General features: G+C 37.0%; 1 pseudogene; it reads right to left on the bottom strand.

Annotated features, from left to right (window-relative positions):
- Positions 1-89: 89 nt before the first annotated feature.
- On the bottom strand, positions 90-21400 carry LOC138442834 (condensin-2 complex subunit D3 pseudogene; annotated as a pseudogene).
- Positions 21401-22253: the final 853 nt, after the last annotated feature.

Below are 22253 nucleotides of genomic sequence, written 5' to 3'. Positions count from 1 at the left end.
AGTCATGCCCTCTGTGATCAGAGGACAAGCCATCATCACCTTGGGAAAGCTGTGCTTACAGCCCGAGGACCTCATCAAGAATAGTGTCCCTATCTTGGTGTGAGAGCTAGAGGTGGGCATAGACAGGAGCTCTCATTGTCTGTCACATCCAGGATAACCCCCTCCAGCCAGGCCTTCTGTAGATGGACACACCAGGATTGGGCCATCAGCAGCTCAGTAGAGATTGCAAAGCCTGCTTGCCGACAGACATGCTGATATCAAAACACTGATTATGCAGGACAGGCAGTTTGCCTCTCATACACAAGATGGTACAGTATTTCAAGATGTTCACTAAAACTTGGACTGCAGATTTCCTGATGCTGATCTTTTCATCACTAACCCTGTTCCTCAGCATCATCATGAAATCCTCTTCTGTTGAATTTTTCTGAGCACTCTTTTGGTGGTTCTCTACTCCTGAAACTGCAGGAGTGTTATCCAGAAATGCCTGCATGCTGTCCAGTGAGGATGTGGCAGAGGACTCTAGGCCATGTGCAAAACTGGACACAGCTTTGCTATGGACCACTGGGTCCTTGTCTATACAACAGGCAAACAAGATTTCCTGAACCAAGAACTTATGCTTCAGGAACTTCTCATGCTCCAGGGGAAGTGGGTCATCCACCTCTTGTCAGGTAGTTCCAGAAGAGCCAAGGCCACATCTAGAGTGAAACCTGGAAGGGACTTTGGCATCTGGTGCTAATTCATAAATTTGGGCCATGAAAGAAGCATATTCCTCACAAGGAAGCTTGTTGAGCAGCTGGCCCAGAGAATGAGCCACATAGGTTTCAGTTCAGTTCAGTTCAGTTGCTCAGTCATGTCTGACTCTTTGTGATCCCATGGACCACAGCATGCCAGGCTTCCCTGTCCATCACCAAGATGCAGAGATTGCTCAAACTCATGTCCATCAAGTCGGTGATGCATTCCAACCATCTCATCCTCTGTCATCCCCTTCTCCTAGTGCCTTCAATTGTTCCCAGCATCAGAATCTTTTCCAATGAGTCAGTTCTTTGCATCAGGTGGCCAAAGTACTGGAGTTTCAGCTTCAGCATTAGTCCTTCCAATGAATATTCAGGACTGATTTCCTTTAGGATGAACTGGTTGGATCTCCTTGCAGTCCAAGGGACTCTTAGGAGTCTTTTCCAACACCACAGTTCAAAAGTGTCAATTCTTTGGTGCTCAGCTTTCTTTATAGTCCAACTCTCACATCCATATATGACTACTGAAAAAACCATAGCTTTGACTAAACAGAACTTTGTTGGCAATGTAATGTCACTGCTTTTTAATATGCTGTCTAGGTTGGTCTAGCTTTTCTTCCAAGGAGCAAACGTCTTTTAATTCATAGTTGCAGTCACCATCTGCAGTGATTTTGGAGCCCAAGAAAATAAAGTTTATCACTGTTTCTATTGTTTCCCCATCTATTTGCCATGAAGTGATGGGACCGGATGCCATGATCTTAGTTTTTTTTAATGTTGAGTTTTAAACCACCTTTTTCGCTCTCCTCTTTCACTTTCATCAAGAGGCTCTTTGGTTCCTCTTTGCTTTCTGCCTAAGGGTGGTGTCATCTGCATATCTGAGATTATTGATATTTCTCCCTGCAATCTTGATTCCAACTTGTCCTTCATCCAGGCTGGCATTTCGCATGAGATTCTCCACATAGAAGTTAAATAAGCAGGGTGACAATATACAGCCTTGATGTACTCTTTTCCCAGTTTGAAACCTGTCTGTTGTCCCATGTCCAGTTCTAACTGTTTCTTCTTGACCTGCATACAGATTTCTCAAGAGGAAGGTCAGGTGGTCTGGTATTCCCATCTCGTGAAGAATTTTTCACTGTTTGTTGTGATCCACACAGTGAAAGGCTTTGGCCTAGTTAGTAAAGCAGAAGTAGATATTTTTCTGGAACTCTCTTGCTTTTTTGATGATCCAGTGGATGTTGGTGATTTGATTTCTTGTCTCTATGCCTTTTCTAAATCCAGCTTGAACATCTGGAAGTTCTTAGTTCACATAGTTTTGAAGACTTGCTTGGAGAATTTTGAGCATTACTTTGCTAGTGTGTAAGATGAGTGCAATTGTCATAGGTTTGATATTTAGATTTATTGAACACCTTGCCACAGATGTGTTGTAGCAGAATTCAAAGGACTGGATGTATATAGGGTTTCTTTTAACTCACCCAGAACTTACAAGCTGGATGACCAGGTTTCTACTGCTGACAACTGGAGACATGATGGCAAGGGGGCTGTGATGGCAGTCTTTGCTCACTTGTTTCATTAATATAATGTAGAACATTTGATGGAAAACACATCTGAGAATCTTGTTTCCTTCTCTGTGAATAGGGAAGCATAGCAAACACAACCCATGATAGGCCAGTTCTGGTATATATTTTGCTTCATGGAGATTTCCAGCTTACGTAACACGAAATTCATTAAGAACTGGTTCAAAACTAGCTAATGCAACAAAGACTTTCTACACAATTATGTATATACTCTGGCTTCTCTTTTAGGGAGAACTTGGGAAGAAATCTTGAAAGCTCTTCAAACATGAAAGATGGCATTTATAATTTGACAATGGTCTTCAGAAGAAGAAGAAAAAAAATCTCTTTATCTCCTTTATCTCTTCATCCTCTTCTTTAGTAACCTCATCTGTCTTCATCACCTCTTTCCTGCAGGCCTCAGTGTTTTTGGTTGCTCTTTTTTCTTTTCTCATCCAAGCTGGATTCTTGAGCCCACTCCTCTATAGAATCTGAACATATTTGTCAAACAGCAGTGGGTGGAAAACTTGATTGAATTACCCTGTCTGCTACTTCCAGAACAAGAAGATAAAAAGCCCAGCAGTGTGAAGGCTGAATTCCTGCTGTTGAGCACTGTCATTTTTCTTAACCACCTTATGAATGAAGTGATGAAACATGGCCATCAGCATGTTGTGGGAAATTCTGTTCTCCCCTAAGAAGGTCTAAATGCTCTTATTCTAAAGAGATTGGCTTGCCTTTTTGGAAGTCTTTGGTCTTCTGCCTGTGTTCAAAAGATGTTCTGTAGGAGCTGTTCCATATGCAGATGGATTTCAGATGTATTTATGGGGAGGGATGTGCTTTTCCTGTCTTATTCCTCTGCCATCTTGGAAGTTCTTATGGACTTGTTTTTTTCTAAAGTAATCTCTGTTATTTTATGTAACAGTGTCACAAGGCAGCCTGCATTTGTTTATCTATTTCTTGTAAGATAACCAGAAACATGAACTTGTTCTTCCTTCTATTTAATTAACATTATAATTCTTAGTATAAAGGATAATGCAAATTTCCTGCACCTATTATATTAAATATTCTCACGGTTGTAATCTGTCATTAAAGGATTACATTAGAAGATAGCTGGTAGGAAACACACTGAGGAAAAAAAAAGTTGTTTTTAACTAAATTCTGGAGAACCTCTGTTGTTGAAATTTGATTCTTTGAACACTGGAATAATATTACTATGGAATATGTTATTACTGGAATACTTGGAAACAATTACTATGGAATACTGCATAGTAATTTTTAAAGTGTATTGAGCATAATCCAAGGATAGTTTTATGCTCTGTAATGACCAAAATGGGAAGGAAATCCAATAAAGAAGGGATATATGTATATGTATAGTTGATTCACTTTGCTGTACAGCAAAAAAATAGCACAACATTGTAAAGCAATTATACTCCAATGAAAATATATATGTTTAAACAGATCACTTTTGATAAATTAATACAATGAAACATAGTTGTTACTATTGCTTTCATATCCTAGCTTTGCTACTTGCATATTATTTGGAGAAAATTACTATGCTTTCTCAAAAATAATCCAAATTTATAAGATAATGCTGGTTTTTACTCAAGTTTATTATATTGTCATAAGATATATTTCAGAAAAGGTACATAAAATGCCTATGGATCATGTGGAGGCATACAACCCACAATGCCTGGCTCAGAGTAAATGTTCTATGAATAGTATGTATATACTCACTCACTTAAATGTCTAGAGATTTTAAATCATTGGTCCAAATCATACATCTTATATGTTACACTTTTAACCCATATCACATAATAAAGTCCTCTTCTGTCTCTATAGAATGTTTTCCACTATTCTCCACGGGCTTCTGTAATATATGAATTTGAAAATTAGCAATCCTGAAAATGAAAATTAGAATAGTTCTCTATCTCTTAGCAACAGGGATTTTTCTCTCACCTCAGGTTATCACTACTAAGTTAAGTCACTTCAGGTTATCACAGGTTATATCAATTCAGTTCAGTAGCTCAGTTGTGTCTGACTCTAGGTGACCTCATGAAACGCAGCACCCCAGGCCTCCCTGTCTATCACCAATTCCCAGAGTTTACTCAAATTCATGTTCATCGACTCAGTGATGTCATCCAGCCATCTCATACTCTGTTGTCTGCTTCTCCTCCTGCCCCCAAATCCCTCCCAGCATCAGAGCTTTTTCCAATCAGTCAACTCTTCTCATGAGATGTCTAAAGTACTGGAGATTTAGCTTTAGCATCAGTCCTTCCAATGAACACCAAGGACTGATTTCCTTTAGAATGGACTCGTTGGATTTCCTTGCAGTCCAAAGGACTCTCAAGAGTCTTCTCCAACACCACATATCAAAAGCATCAATTCTTCAGCACTCAGCTTTCTTCACAGTCCAACTCTCAGATCCATACATGACCACAGGAAAAACCATAGCCTTGACTAGACGGACCTTTGTTGACAAAGTAATGTCTCTGCTTTTGAATATGCTAGCTTGGTTTGTCATAACTTTCCTTCCAAGGAGTAAGCATCTTTTAATTTTATGAATGAAATCACTATCTGCAGTGATTTTAGAGTCCAAAAAATAAAGTCTGACACTGTTTTCACTGTTTACCTATCTATTTCCCATGGGGTGATGGGATCAGATGCCATGATCTTAGTGTTCTGAATGTTGAGCTGTAAGTCAAATTTTCCACTCTACACTTTCACTTTCTTTAAGAGGCTTTTTAGTTCCTCTTCACTTTCTGCCATCAGGGTGGTGTCATCTGCATATCTGATGTTATTGATATTTCTCCTGGCAATCTTGATTCCAGCTGGTGCTTCTTCCAACCCAGTGTTTCTCATGATGTACTCTGCATGTGAGTTAAATAAGCAGGGTGACAATATACAGCCTTGAAGTACTCCTTTTCCTATTTGGAACCACTCTATTATTCCATGTCCAGTTCTAACTGTTGCTTCCTGACCTGCATACAGGTCTCTCAAGAGGCAGGTCAGGTGGTCTGGTATTTCCATCTCTTTCAGAATTTTTCACAGTATACTGTGATCAACCCAGTCAAAGGTTTTGGCATAGTCAATAAAGCATAAATAGATGTTTTTCTGGAACTCTCTTGCTTTCTCCATGATCCAGCAGATGTTGGCAATTTGATCTCTGGTTCCTCTGCCTTTTCTAAAACCAGCTTGAACATCTGGAAGTTCATGGTTGACGTATTGCTGAAGCCTGACTTGGAGAATTTCGAGCATTAATTTACTAACGTGTGAGATGAGTGCAATTTTGCAGTAGTTTTAGCATTCTTTGGCATTGCCTTTCTTTGAGATTGGAATGAAAACTGACATTTTCCAGTCCTGTGGCCACTGCTGAGTTTTCCAAATTTGCCAACATATTGAGTGCAGCACTTTCATAGCATCACCTTTCAGGATTTGAAATAGCTCAACTGGAATTCCATCACCTCCACTGGCTTTGTTCATAGTGATGCTTTCTAAGGCCCACTTGACTTCACATTCCATGATGTCTGGCTCTAGCTGAGTGATCACACCATCGTGATTATCTGAGTCATCAAGATGTTTTTTGTACAGTTCTTCTGTGTATTCTTACCACCTCTTAATATCTTCTGCTTGTGTTAGGTCCATACCATTTCTGTCCTTTATTGAGCTCATCTTGCCTTGAAATGTTCCCTTCTTATCTCTAATTTTCTTGAAGAGATCCCTAGTCATTCGGTTATTTTCCTCTATTTCTTTGCATTGATCAACGAGAAAGGCTTTCTTGTCTCTCCTTGCTATTATTTGAAACTCTGTATTCAGATGCTTATATCTTTCCTTTTCTCCTTTGCTTTTCACTTCTCTTCTTTTCACAGCTATTTGTAAGGCCTCCTCAGACAGCCATTTTGTTTTTTGCATTGATTTTCTTGGGAATGGTCTTGATCCCTGTCTTCTGTACAATGTCACGAACTTCTGTCCGTAGTTCATCAAGCACTCTATCTATCAGATCGATTCCCTTAAGTCTATGTCTCACTTCCACTGTATAATCATAAGGAATTTGATTTAATTCATACCTGAATAGGAAAAGGAGTACATCAAGGCTGTATATTGTCATTCTGCCTAATTAACTAATATGCAGTGTACATCATGAGAAACACTCCTCCCTGCCCTCCTGCACCTGTGCAGCCTCTGCTCCTTGGGAGTGGGGTAGCTCCTCTCATTATATAAGGTTATATACAGGTTATATGAGATTGATAAATGATATTTGTCTCTTATAAAGAATGAAAGTTCTCAGCAGTTTATATTCTCTAGTAGTTGCTTGTACTTTCTGCTTGTTTTATTTTTATGATTCTGAAGTTATTATTATTGATCAAGTAGGAAGGCAATTATCAAATGTAGTTGTGTCTTCTTAGAAGGAACACTTTAAAATGCTCCTTTTAAAGAAACAATTGCAATTTTAAATTCTCAGATGATTCATCCATTGTCTCTTTTACTTCTATTTAATAGGGGGAAGAGAGAGGTTTTATTTTTTCATCTCAGAGGATTTTTTCATTATTTTAATTTGTTCAGTATTCCTGTGAACAAAATGTTGGAGTTTGGGATACGAGAAGGTAGAGAAACTATACTAAGTTCCCAGATTAAAAACACCACCTATACAATAAAGGATATTAGATACACCTGGCTCAGAAAATAAAACATCTGCCTACACTGTGGGAGACCCAGATTTGATCCCTGGGTGGGGAAGATCCTCTGGAGAAGGAATACAGTCCATGGGGTGATAAAAAGTGGGAAACGACTAAGTGACTTCACGTCATAAAATAAAGGAAAGGGAACACTGGTGTTACATATTAATCATTTCGTGTGTTCCATAGAAAAATATAGAATAATAACAACTGTATTTTGTATCCCAGGTGGTAACTCTGTATTGCTGCCAACATCTGCTGAATCATCGAAAAAGCAAGAGAGTTCTGGAAAAACATCCATTTCTGCTTTATTGACTATGCCAAAGCCTTGACTGGGATAATCACAGTAAACTGTGGAAAATCTGAAAGAGATGGGAATACCAGACCACCTAACCTGCCTCTTGAGCAACCTGTATGCGGGTCAGGAAGCAACAGTTAGAACTGGACATGGAGCAACTGAGTGGTTCCAAATAGAAAAAGGAGTATGTCAAGGCTGTATATTGTCACCCTGTTTATTTAACTCACATGCAGAGTACATCATGAGAAACATTGGGTTGGAAGAAGCACAAGCTGGAATCAAGATTGCTGGGAGAAATATCAATCACTTCAGATATGCAGACAACACCACCCTGATGGCAGAAAGTGAAGAGGAACTAAAAAGCCTGTTGATGAAGGTGAAGGAGGAGAGTGAAAATGTTAGCTTAAAGCTCAACATTCAGAACACTAAGATCATGGCATCTGGTCCCATCACTTCATGGGAAATAGATGGGTAAACAGTGGAAACAGTATCAGACTTTATTTTTTCGGGCTCCAAAATCACTGCAGATGGTGATTGCAGCCATGAAATTAAAAGATGCTTACTCCCTGGAAGGAAAGTTATGACCAACCTAGATCACATATTCAAAAGCAGAGACATTACTTTGCTGACTAAGGTCTGTCTAGTTAAGGCTATGGTTTTTCCTGTGATCATGTATGGGTGTCAGAGTTGGACTGTGAAGAAGGCTGAGCACTGAAGAATTGATGTGTTTGAACTGTGGTGTTGGAGAAGACTCTTGAGAGTCCCTTGGACTGCAAGGAGATCCAACCAGTCCATTCTAAAGATGGTATGGAGAGGGAGGAGGGAGGGGGTTTCAGCATGGGGAGCACATGTATACCTGTGGCGGATTCATGTTGATGTATGGCAAAACCAATACAATCTTGTAAAGTAAGTAACCTCCACTTAAAATAAATAAAATGTATTAAAAATAATATTAAAATAAAAAGAAAAAAAATAAAAGAGATCAGTCCTGGGTGTTCTTTGGAAGGTATGATGCTAAACCTGAAACTAATACTTTGGCCACCTCATGCAAAGAGTTGACTCATTGGAAAAGACTCTGATGCTGGGAGGGATTGGGGTCAGGAGAAGGGGATGACAGAGAATTATATGGCTGGATGTCATTACCAACTCTATGGACGTGAGTTTGAGTGAACTCCGGAAGTTGGTGATGGACAGGGAGGCCTGGGGTGCTGCAATTCATGGGGTCACAAACAGCTGGACAGGACTGGGCAACTGAACTGAACTGAACTGAACTGAATCAGAGTTCAGTTATGCAGTTAGTATATTCTTACTATTGCCTTTTTGATTACCAAGAAAATGGCTGTTTTAAAGTTAAAGACTCAAAGGATTCAATTACCATGTAAATAGTAGTAAGAAATAAAGCTTAATATACAGCTCATGTATTATCATAAGGTAAACATTGCCTCTATAATGCAGGGTAAGTCAAACCAACTAATCTTCTTTACTAAAGCAATAGTAACTAGATTTACATTGTCAGATAAGACACCTACAAACACGAGATAAAAGACAGTACATATACAAAAATGGGAATTATAATCTAACATCAAGGGATTTTTCTTTAAAACATATTAGCTTGAATAATAAAGAGTTTTTTACTTCATCTTTAACATTTCTATTAGTATGAACTTATGAATAGATATATTTCAATGAAATAATTTAAGATAGGACAACTTAAAGAATAAATCAATTAGCTGTAATATTCAATTCCATTAATAATTTTCAATAAATGATTTACAGTTCATTTTATATCACTGGGGCATAGTAAGGCCACAGGTTTTCTAATGTGTTTTTATTGCTGAAAATCTGCTAAATGTCCTCAGAGACTTGCAGATTCCTAACTCATGGTCAACATTTTGTTGAGGTTTATTGTCTTGTTACTGTGAGCAATTTTTCCTAATTCCACTTGTTTACACAAAGCCTAGCTGTCTGACTACAGAGGATACTCAAAATCTTCAGTCTATAATTTTTTATGTCTGAACACAATTATTCCTCTTGCAGAAATATGATGAATCTCCTAAATGCCTAAAATATAACTAAGTAGCAAAGCAAGCTTGATGTCTGGGACCATGAAAACAGCTGGTTTATACTGTTTTCTGCTACACTCTGTTCTTTCAGTTTTAAAGAATCTGTTAAAGTGTCTATGGACTGTTCCGTTGGGATTGTCCCTGTGAACTTGAAGCAGAGAAAAAGGGACACCGTGAACATGGAATAGAGACTTCTCTTGTAAGTCTCTCATTTACCCTAAAATAGGGAATGGAATTCATATTATAGGTAGTGTCTGCTATTATATGTGGGTTTCCCAGGCAGTTCAGGGTAAAGAATCCGCCTGCCAAGAAGGAGACACAGGTTTGATCCCTGGGCCAGGAAGATCCCCTGGAGAAGGAAATGGCAACCACTCTAGTATTTTTTGCCAACAAAGGTATATCTAGTCAAAGCTATTTTCCAGTAGTCATGTATGGATGTGAGAGTTGGACCATAAAGAAGGCTAGGTACTGAAGAATTAATGCTTTTCAACTGTGGTGTTGAAGAAGACTCTTGAGAGTCCCTTGGACAGCGAGTAGATCAAACCAGTCAATCCTAAAGGAAATCAATCCTCAATATTCATCAGAAGGACTGATGCTAGAGCTCCATCACGTTGGCCACCTGGTGAGAAGAACTGACTCAAAGAAAAGATCCTGATGCTGGAAAAAATTGTGTGCTGGAGGAGAAGGAGTTGACAGAGGATGAGATGGTTAGATGGCATCACCAACTCAATGGACATGAGTTTGAGCAAACTCTGGGAGATGGTGAAAAACAGAGAAGCCAGGCATGCTGCAGTCCATGGGGTCACAAAGAGTCAGACATGACTGAGTGACTGAACAATAACAACCAATATTATTGCCTGGGAAATGCTATGGGCAGAGGAGCCTGAAGAGCTACAGTTCTTGGGGTCTCAAACAACACATTGTGCATGATATTTAGTGGTAAGTAAATGGATACATAGAATTATTTAGACAGAAAATTAGATTTGTATGAGATCTTACCTCAAACCTTGAAGATAGGTATTTCTTTGCTCTATACTTTATGATATATTAGTATTAATTTTTAAGAATCTCAGATGAAGCATAGTTTATAGTATTATTTCCTTTTACATGAAAGTCTAAAGGGAGTGTGCATCGTTCAACCCCCTTTCATGCATTGCTATATTTTAGGTAGGAGTTCTGGTTGATTGAACTATATAAAGAGAACTAAACAAAAGAGATTATACATGGATATTTTTGCTGGAAAAAAGTGTGGCACTTAAGATGTTTCTATAATTCTTTTGAATTTTGCCAAATTTAGATGCTACAATATCAAAGATCACCAGTCAGTTCAGTCGCTCAGACATCTGACTCTGCAGCCTCATGGACTGCAGCAGGCCAGCTTTCATGTCTAGCACCAACTCCCAGGGCACACTCAAACTCATGTCCATCAAGTCGGTGATGCTATCCAACCATCTCATCCTCTGTTGTCTCTTTTTCCTCCTGCCTTCAATCTTTCCCAAAATCAGGGTCTTTTCAAATGAGTCAGTTCTTTGCATCAGGTGGCCAACATATTGGAGTTTCAGCTTCAGTATCAGTCTTTTCAATGAATATTCAGGACTGATTTCCTTTAGGATTGACTCGTTGGATCTCCTTGCAGTGCAAGGGACTCTCAAGAGTCTTCTCCAACACCATAGTTCAAAAGCATCAATTCTCTGGCCCTCAGCCTTCTTTATGATCCAACACTCACATCCATGCATGACACTGGAAAAAGCATAGCTTTAAGTAGACAAACCTTTGTTGGGAAAGTAATGTCTCTGCTTTTTAATATGCTGTCTAGGTTGGCCATAACTTTTCTTCTAAGGAGCAAGCATCTTTTAATTTCATGGCTTCAGTCAAAATATGCAGGGATTTTGGAGCCCAAGAAAATAAAGTCTGTCACGGTTTCCGTTGTTTTCCCATCTATTTGCCATGAAGTGATGGGACTGGATGCCATGATCTTAGTTTTTTGAATGTTGAGTTTTAAGCCAACTTTTTCACTCTCCTCTTTCACTTTCATCAAGAGGCTCTTTAGTTCTTCACTTTCTGCCGTAAGGGTGGTGTCATCTGCATATCTGAGATTATTGATATTTCTCCTGGCAATCTGGATTCCAGCTTGTGCTCTATGCAGCCTGACATTTTGTATGATGTACTCTTCATATAAGTTAAATAAGCAGGGTGACAATATACACCCTTGACATACTCCTTTTTCTATTTGGAATTAGTCTGTTGTTCCATGTCCTGTTCTAACTGTTGTTTCTTGACCTGCATACAAATTTCTCAGAGGGCAGGTCAGGTGGTCTGGTATTCCCATCTCTTGAAGAATTTTCCACAGTTTGTATCATAGTATCTCTCAATTTTATTTTAATATTTAAAAATAGTGTTACCAAAAGTGGGGTCTGGCTTCTCACAGCTCTAAAGTCAATAAAGGAAAGGAAAGCAAAGCAAGTTTGCTTTAACTTAATTTCAAAGGCTGGCAACAGAATGTGGGGGTCTCTCCTGTCCAAAGGCTGACTCCCCCTACTGACAATCAGCATTCAAGAGACTTTAGAGGCAGAGGGAGGGGCTACATGCAGAAATGGCACAGTCAGCTCTCACAATCATCTTAAAATTGGTCATGTTGTGATCTGATGAGCATCACATTGATTGTTTTAACCATAGTTAATCTTCAGTTCCAGGGTCAGTTTTTTTCCCTTTCTTTGAGGCCAGTTCTCAGAATTCTGGCAGCTTATATCATGGTTATAGTCTGGCCATCATGTAGTTAACTTCTTCACCTGGATGGGGGAAGGAGAGTGGATTCAGTATCTACATGACAGCTCAAGGATCCTGTAGACACCTTTATCTCAGTTGTTGCCTAGAAGTGGAGGGGAGGACTAAGGAGCTATTGTTTAATGGGCATAAATTTTCAGCTTTAGAAAATGAACAATGTTTAAGAAATGGTGGTGAAGTTTGCTAAAAAAAATGTGAGTGTACTTAATGCCAGTAAAGTGTACACACTTTTTTTTTTTAACATGGTAGGAAAATATATTATACTTTCCTCTTAAGGCTGAGATAGAACAAATTTCAAAGATGGAATTTTAAAATCCCATTCTTTAAGCTTGTACTATTTCTTTTATTATTGTCTGGAATTACCTGTATCTGTTTGGGATCACTATTTACATCCATTTTAGTTAACAAAAATCTTGTTATTTGACTGCATTGTTTATCTGTGATGACTGTAAACTTCTGACTAATTTTAAACAAATTGCAAGAGAGTTCCAGAAAAATATATTGTGTGGGTCACAATAAACAATGAAAATTATGAAAGAGATGGGAATAACAGACCACCTGACCTGCCTCTTGAGAAACCTGTATGCAGGTCAGGAAACAACAGTTGCAACTGGACATGGAACAACAGAGTGGCTCCAAATAGGAAAAGGAGTACATCAAGGCTGTATATTGTCACCCTGCTTATTTTACTATATGCAGAGTACATCATGAAATGCTGGGTTGGATGAAGCACAAGCTGGAATCAAGATTGACAGGAGAAATATCTATAATCTCAGATATGCAAATGATATCACCTTTACGGCAGAAAGTGAAGAATAAAGACCCGCTTGATGAAAGTGAAAGAGGAGAGTGAAAATGTTGGCTTAAAGCCCAACATTCAGAAAACTAAGACCATGGCATCTGCTCCCATCTCTTCATGGCAAGTAGATGGGGAAACAGTGGCTGACTTTATTTTGCAGGGCTCCAAAATTACTGCAGATGGTGATTGCAGCCATGAAATTAAAAAACGCTTACTTCTTGGAAAGAAAGTTATGACCAACCTAGACAGCATATTAAAAAGTAGAGACATTACTTTGCCAACAAAGGTTCATCTACTCAAGGCTATGGTTTTTCCAGTACTCACTAATGGACATGAGAGTTGGACTATAAAGAAAGCTGAGCACTGAAGAATTGATGCTTTTGAGCTGTGGTGCTGGAGAAGACTCTTGAAAGTCCCTTGGACTGCAAGGAAATCCAACCAGTCCATCCTAAAGGAGATCAGTCCTGGGTGTTCATTGGAAGGACTGATTTTGAAGCTGAAACTCCAGTACTTTGGCCATCTCATGCAAAGAGCTGACTCATTGGAAAAGACCCTGATGCTAGGAAAGACTGAAGACAGGAGAAGGGGACGACAGAGGATGAGATGGTTGGATGGCATCATCAACTTGATGGACTTGAATTTGGGTAAACTCTGGGAGTTGGTGATGAACAGGGAGGCCTCGTGTGCTGGGGTTCATGTGGTCGCAAAGAGTCAGACACAACTGAGCAACTGAACTGAACTGAAACAAATTGCAACCAAAATTTAGAATATGCACAAAAAATGTAATATTAAAATATAAGCTAGATTAATTTATAAAGTAGTTCCTCAAAGGTACAAATATTTTCAAAGTCTTATTTATAGCTGGCTGCAGATAGAAAACATATTCTTACATGCATATATTTATGTTTTATCTCAACATTTTTATATAACAAGTATAATAGGCATATGAAACATTTTAAACTTTTGACAATTTTTACTTTAATATTACAACTTGTTTAGATGCAATTTTTTTATTTTATGTTCCTAATAATTACATATATTTAATTCACATTTTTCTAATTTACTAAGTGATTTGTTTATCAAGGTCATGTGCTATACCAAAGCTTGTGCTTGTGTTATTACAAAAATAATTTTTCTGAATTTTTAGCTTTCCTACTGAATTTATATTAATAATCCCAATGACACAAGATGTTTCATGTTAAACCAGGGTGAAATTCCAAAAGGTTTTTGATTCCATGAATTAGTTGAAAAAATTAAACCATTGTTGGACTTAATTCACCTTCTTTTCTATTTGAAGAAATAATATTAACAATTTGTAAGTTCTGTGTAAACTTCTGCTGCTGTAATGAAGCCTACCAATTAACATCTATCCATCATTTACAACATGTTCAAATAAATAAGGTCATTGCAGAAGAATAGTTATTTAAGTGAAAAGCAATGTTTCATAAAGAAAGATATGAATCTAACTTATATAATTGCACTTGGGAACAGGGTCCGGTCCAGGTGGCTCAGTTGGTGAAGAATACACCTGCCAGTGCAGGAAATGCGTCTTTGATCCCTTAATGAGGCCAGTCCCCTGGGGAAGGAAATGGCAACCCACTCCAGTATTCTTGCCTAGGAAGTCCACATGGTTATAGCCTTTGAGATCCCAAAGGGTCAGATACAACTGAGCAGACATGGACACAACAGTATGTTCAGAGATGATGACTTAACTATCTAATTAGATGAAGCTCATCTACTTTATGGAGGATAATCTGCTTTACTCAAACCGATTTGAATGTTAATGTCATTCAAAAAGTTTACCTCCTTAGCAACATCCAGACCAGTGATTGACCATATATCCAAGCACAGTGGAGTTGTCCAGTTGATACATAACCACAAGTTCACTGAATGAAGTAGAATTGCTGCAATGAATATAGAATGTATTTCCAAAAAGGACAATATATTTATTTCCTGATATGACTGCCTATTCAATCAGAAAAGCAGTTTTAGGTTGAGAAAATGGGAGGCATGGGTCTTATTCTTTTGATTTCAGCAAGCTTTAGCAAAGTAGGTCTTGGGGGTCAAATTCCATTAGCCAGCTTTTTTGTAAATAAAGTTTATTGGAACAGCCATTCACTTAAGCATCGTGCACAGCTGCTCTCATGCTACAAAGGCAGAGTCCAGTAGTTGTCATGCAAACTTGGTGGCCCGAAATCTAAACTGGTTACTACATTTTTATCTATAGAAAATCCTAATCATTGGTCTAGAATCAAAACATCCATGTGTTACCCAAACATTCTAGAATTTTAATATGAAACAGATAAAATCCAGGAAAAGTAAAGCTATAATATTCATCATACTTTCCCTCTGTCAAATAATGGGGAATAACTTCAGTTGGTGGTAAATTTGTGCTCTCTGTAATTTTGCAGTATTTATAGTGTGTGTTTAAATGAATTGGGCATGAGAATGTCTTATTATCCTTAGAAATTGCAACCAAAGTTTTCAAGGGACTACTTTTTTATTTGAGATGTTATTGCTCATTACAAGAGCTTTACTAAAATATACATATATATATGTATATATATATATATATTTTTTTTTTTTTTGGTAAGGCCAGATTTACTACTCTCAATACTTGCAAAATGGATCCTTGGAACAAAAAAATGAATTATGTGAACTGAGTGGATTATAAAGTGTGACCAGATAGGCTGTTAGGAAATGAACTCTCAACTAGTTTTCCGGTTGGAGGCAACTAATGCTTTTTAATCTCTAACTTGCCACATCCCACTATATTTTACATAGAGAATAATACATTCAATAATTTGGTTTCAAAGGCTAATGTGATCGTGAAAATTCAGTGTTTGTAGCCACTCAAGCTAATTGTTCCATTGAAAATATAATGAAGAAGCCATAAAGGAATTTCATAGATTTTTCAAAGTGCTGGAGCAATAAATGATCCCTCGTGGTTCCTCTTTGAAACTTTATTTTCTGTGCTTCACAGCTCTTACTAACAGAATGAGAAATATCTGGAATGTATTTATGCATTAAAGGAATATGGACATTCCTGGCCAAGGCACAGATGGTAGAAATTAAAGTTCATTCCCAGGGACAGGATTCAGTATATGAATATAAAGATGCTGATAAATGATTTAAAAAGTTGAAGTTTACCATAGAGTGTGAAATCTTTCTAAGAAACATGTGAATCTATAACAGTATTACCAGGTAATTCTCCAAATGTGTTTTCATATATCTCTTTAAAATAGATCACATTTATTTTTAAGATATAAAATTTTTAGCTGGTACTTACACCATTTAGAAAGTAATAAGCAAAGCATGTATACTAATATGGATTAGGAAAAACTAAAACTGCTTGCATTAAAATAAAAGGTTATATTATATCTAGTATTTAAGCTAAACTGCTGTTGTTAAAGCCAAATATTAGCTCCCTTCATTAAATCAAGCCCACTGGTTTAGAAACATCTAGTCTGAATTCATATCATCAGTATTTTGGTGACCATACTAAGGCTTAGGCATGAATTTTGATGTTTCTTGTCATCAAAATTAATCTGCTATTTCTTACATAAAATAATGTAATATTTAGAGTCTATTTTTAAATGTCTTTTATGAGTATATGTTACTTGCCAACTATGTGTTTAAAGCATTGGCTTTGGAAAGGAAAAAATAATGCAGAATTCTAGGATGACTGCCAATGACCAAAACCGTTGAATAACCCTTGTTATTTTATTTAAGCAGAACCTCTGAATATGATGGAATATCACTTCCATGATTAAGTTATATGACAAGCAAAAAGGTAACCTGATATTTTGAGAGAAGAGAGCAATTAGTAAAAAGAATGTAACATTTGGCAATTTAATTAATCCAGAAGAAAAAATAAGTAATAAAAATCCATAACTTACTATTTTCATCGAATTATTATTTAATTTAGCTATAATTTATAAAATAAATTGTTGGTTCTATATATTGATAAATAATGGAAAATGAAAAAAAAATTCATCCCAACTTTTGCTTCATTTTCAGCAAAAGTTTAAAAAGAATATCCTGAGGTTGCTGAAATTGCTTTAGAGTTTTTCTTTTATTCTCATCTATATATTTAGTTAGATTGGTTTCTCCTATAAGTGATGATAAAATAAAACATAGAAACTTTCACTGTAGAGTGTCAGACACTATATCATTGCCATCAACCCAACTTAGGTAAGACAAACAAGCAAACTCATAACACTTTATATGTATAACGTTCAAAATGTGTAAACATACCTTAATATGAATAATTTCTTTTCACTTATGACATTTTTAATTAATTTATTTTAATAGGAAAATAATTACTTTGCAATATCGTGATGATCTTTGCTGTACATAGACATGAATCAGCCACAGGGGCATTGCAGATGATCAAACAGTTGTGAATATACAAACATTTTCTCTATTGCCTATGTGATTATTTTTAATTTTTATGATAAGCTTTAATTGTATTTATTGAAATGTAACTTTAACAGTAAAATTTAGAGTTTATAATTTGTGTATATTTTTCTACATTTAATTTTCTAGTTCTTAGTTTTTTTTTTTTTTGCTTGTGTATGTGTCTTATAGTAGAATTAATCCATGGCTTTTCTTCATGGATGAAGAAAATCTGGCTTTTCTTTATGGATGGTTTTAGAAGCAATATCCTAGACTTTGGCATAATTTTTTAAAAGTTATATGCAGAATATATTTATATAATTTTAAAGTCATATCTGGATAGGACCCTTGAATACAGAATTGACTCAAGAACTGCAATAGGATTGAAGTGCTAATGGTGGTTCATGAATAGATTTAGTTGTGAAAAGTGGCTAAGAATGGATGTATGAGTTGTACTTGATATTTGTTACAAATAAATACAAAGAAGATAACTCAAGCAGTTATCTATGCTTGAAAATAAATATCTGAAAATATATTCAAAAGCTATTTTGAATAAAACTTAAAGTGATGAGTATCTAAAGAAACTGCTGAGTTGCACAGGAAGTTCTCTGAGCTCTCTCCTAAATGGCCATGTACAACATTTACAAGGAGAGATTCATAGTTATCCATTAATGCCAAAAGTGGTATATAGCAACAAATTCAGAATATTCAATTACCTTTACTTGGGTTTGGAGAAAGCAGTGGAAAACATCAGTAGATTTGAGGATCACCAAAACACTGGCCCCTAAGGCATAAAAGATATTGGTAGAAAATTCTTGGTGAACTTTACCACTCTGGACCCCTAATAGTCCATGCAGAATAGGCATCAAGATGTCAGGAAAGGAAGCACTGGCTTTGTTGCTAGACATTAAAGATGAGCATTTCTTAGAATGCCCTGAAAATTTAGGTCTTCATTATTTGTTATTTTAACAAAAGCAACAGACAGTCTCAAAGAACACTGCAAAGCTTACCAAGAAAGAATTGTGCAGATAATAGCCCATGAAGATGGAAGTTGGGAGGTTAGAAATGCACAGCTTGCATTCTGTACCAAAGAGTGATAGCTGATAGGAATTTTAGAAGTGAAAACTTTCTCTCGTTAGAAATAAATGTGAGCTCAGATTTTGTATGTGAACCTGCAGCAGTTGGAAGCCCTAGAGCATTTTTGACTCCAGGAATGTTCTCTCACTTTAACTGCCAGCTCCTGGTAGAATGAAACTTGGACTTTGCAGGTGAAGCTCAAGGACAAAACCAGGAGTCACAGTCTGGGATGTCAAAAATCAAATCAGATGACAAGTGCCGAAGATGAGTCCTATCCATGGGAATATATGGCCAACAAGAGTCAAAGGAATGGACTAGAATTAAAAGTAGGAATAAGAGAAAGTAAGAAATTATCATAATTAATAAAAAACAACAATAACAATAATAATGCCTAGCATAAATTGATCACTTGTTCTAAACATTGTCCTAGACACTTTATGTATATTAATTCATTTAATTATCTCCATGTACTTAAGAGATGGAGTTTTTTATAACCAATCTTTTGTTTAAAGATACAGAGAGTAGATATAGTGAGGATAAAACTTGTTCTTATTCAGGTAGAGAGCAGAAAAACTAATGTAAAATTGGCTTAGAGATATTTACCCTGGTTACACTTGTGAAGGGATGCTAGGTTCATTTAAAAGATAAACAATGAAGCAGGTAGACCAGCTATTTGGATTTAGTTTGTAAAAATGTTTAAACAGCATAATAAATACTTCATATTTCATTATATTTCTTTGCTCAAGTAACTCCATAACTCCTTTTTAATAAAAAATAAAGAATTGTCTAATAATTAGAGTTTTTAAAATCCATTAGCCACCACAAGAGTTCTTCATTACTACATTGTTGAACATGCTCATGCAGAGTCTAGAAGTCTGTCAAGGGTTGTTTTAGAGTAGAGTCCTACATTGTTTGAGATATTTTTAATTGTAACCTCCAAGTTAGAGACCTTAAGATCCATTCTGTCCCAAGGTACTTTTATTGTCTCTTAAACAAATAGATATCCTATAATTAAATATATGATGACATTACAAATTTTTGAAAATATTACCCTGTATTGTAATATAACATGCTACGTGTGATTTTACTCAAAAATTAGAATAAAAATCACATGCTCAGACACCCTTCCAACCATCAATGTAATTTCAGTTTGCTTAAAGGAACCTTTGCATAATTAAGGAATAATTACACTGAACTCCTATTATGTTTGTGTTAAAGAGATATGAGATGTAAACTTTGTTATGCTTTCTCATTGTCTAATCTTGCCAGCTATTACTGATTATTTAAAGTCGATAAATAACTTAAACTTCTTTTCATCTCTAGTCATCAATATGCCTCGGTATCTGTTTTTGAAACATTGTTAACATTCACTGAAATAGCAACCAAAATAGAAGCATAAATTTAGGTTTGCCTGTTGGATAATAAGCAAACTTAGGTCAGGCAGAGAGTGTTAGATATTGAATTTGGTTTTGAGTTTGCTATGCCTGAAAGACAAAGAAGTAGGTGGTTTGGTTTTGTCTGAAGTTTTCTTGTTGTCGTTTTTCATAGAAAATTATAAATAATCTTCAGTTCAGTTCAGTTGCTCAGTCTTGTCTGACTCTTTGCAACCCCATGAATCAAAGCATGCCAGGCCTCCCTGTCCATCACCAACTCCCGGAGTTCACTCAGACTCATGTCCATCGAGTCAGTGATGCCATCCAGCCATCTCATCCTCTGTTGTCCCCTACTCCTCCTGCCCCCAATTCCTCCCAGCATCAGAGTCTTCTCCAGTGAGTCAACTCTTCGCATGAGGTGGCCAAAGTACTGGAGTTTCAGCTTTAGCATCATTCCTCCCAAAGAAATCCCAGGGCTGATCTCTTTCAGAATGGGCTGGTTGGATCTCCTTGCAGTCCAAGGGACTCTCAAGAGTCTTCTCCAACACCACAGTTCAAACACATCAATTCTTCAGTGCTCAGCCTTCTTCACAGTCCAACTCTGACATCCATACATGATCACAGGAAAAACCATAGCCTTAACTAGACAGACCTTAGTCAGCAAAGTAATGTCTCTGCTTTTGAATATGCTATCTAGATTGGTCATAACTTTTCTTCCAAGGAGTAAGCATCTTTTAATTTCATGGCTGCAATCACCATCTGCAGTGATTTTGGAGCCCAAAAAAATAAAGTCTGACACTGTTTCCACTGTTTCCCCATCTATTTCCCATGAAGTGATGGGACCAGATGCCATGATCTTCATTTCTTGAATGTAGAGCTTTAAGCCAACTTTTTCACTCTCCTCTTTCAATTTCATCAAGAGGCTTTTTAGTTCCTCTTTACTTTCTGCCATCAAGGTGGTGTTATCTGCATATCTGAGGTTATTGATAGTTCTCCCCACAATCTTAATTCCAGCTTGTGTTTCTTCCAGTCCAGCATTTCTCATGATGTACTCTGCATATAAGTTAAATAAGCAGAGTGACAATATACAGCCTTGACATACTCCTTTTCCTATTTGGAACCAGTCTGTTGTTCCATATCCAGTTCTAACTGTTGCTTCCTGACCTGCATACAGATTTCTCAAGAGGCGGGTCAGGTGATCTGTTATTCCCATCTCTTTCAGAATTTTCCACAGTTTATTAGGGAATGTTAAATTTCAGGCAGAGTTATAGATTTGCAATGCATCCATGTATAGATGATAATTAAGAGAATAGGAATGAGCTTTCCCAGGAAAAGAATACAGAATGGTTTGAGACCCTGGGAGAGAGAATAGGGTATAGCACATTGTAGGGAAAGTGCTTAGCATCAACAGAGTCCTTCCTCAGTTGGAGAAGCAGATATGGTTTAGCTGTAACCATGGAATCTTGGGAGTTAGGAGATAAAGATATTTCTCCTGTGTCTGGTCTTAGACTCACGGGACTTGAAGTTAAACAGGCCCAGGTTAAATCTGAGTGTGACAATTTCAGTACACTAAATTTTATACTACTTACCTGTATGTCAGTCTACTGTTCTTACCTGAGCCATTGTGCATCCTCCTCAAAGAATACACGCTCATCCTTGCCACTTTTTGCTTATACTCTCTGTTTTACACACAGGAACCAACAGACTGTTTTAAAATATAACAGATTTTGTTATTAATCTTGCTTAAACCTTTTAATAAAGCCTGAAGTCCTCATGGTGAACAGGTTCTACATGATCTGCCCTCCTCCAGCCCCGCTCTCTTGCTGTATCTGCCACACTGTCCTCCTTTGCTATTCCTTGCACCGTTGTACTATCCAAACGCAAGCCTGCCTCAGCACTTCTGCAGTTTGTTTTCTGCCAAACATCTTCTGGGAATCTTCTTTCCCAGATGATTGCATCTCTCCTAGTTTCTATTAGATTTGGCCTCATATGGGTACACACACATACACATATATATCTCAGCAGGCTCATTCATTGCCCTCTAAAACATTTATCTGCTTAATTTTCTTGATGGTACTTATTGTCACTTAATATTGTACATATACACTTGTTTAGACCGTATCTATCTTCTCCCACTAGAATGTAAACTCTTTGAAAGCATTAACCTTTTCTGTTTTATTCATGACTATATCCCCTATGTCTAGAATAGGTCCTGCAAACATTCTATAAACACATATTGAATATGTAATAATAGCTAATGCTGATATAGCATTAATTGTATGCCTGGCACAGTTTTATGTGTCACCTGTATATCAATTCATTTGATCCTTGCAATGAAGATAATATTGCATATGTACCGTTATCATTCCTGCTTAGAAATAGGGTCACTAATGCACAAAGCAGTAAAGAAATGTGGTCAAAAACACAGTTAGGGGCTGAGCCAGGACTACTATCCAAGCAGCCTAGCTTTAGTAAACTTGTCATGAAAGCAGTAGTGGGGATGGATA

The sequence above is a fragment of the Ovis canadensis genome, chromosome 6 (genome assembly GCF_042477335.2).
Source record: "Ovis canadensis isolate MfBH-ARS-UI-01 breed Bighorn chromosome 6, ARS-UI_OviCan_v2, whole genome shotgun sequence".
NCBI lineage: Eukaryota > Metazoa > Chordata > Mammalia > Artiodactyla > Bovidae > Ovis > Ovis canadensis.
The sequence above is the reverse complement of the archived record's forward strand: the minus strand, read 5'-3'. Positions and strand labels throughout refer to the sequence as shown.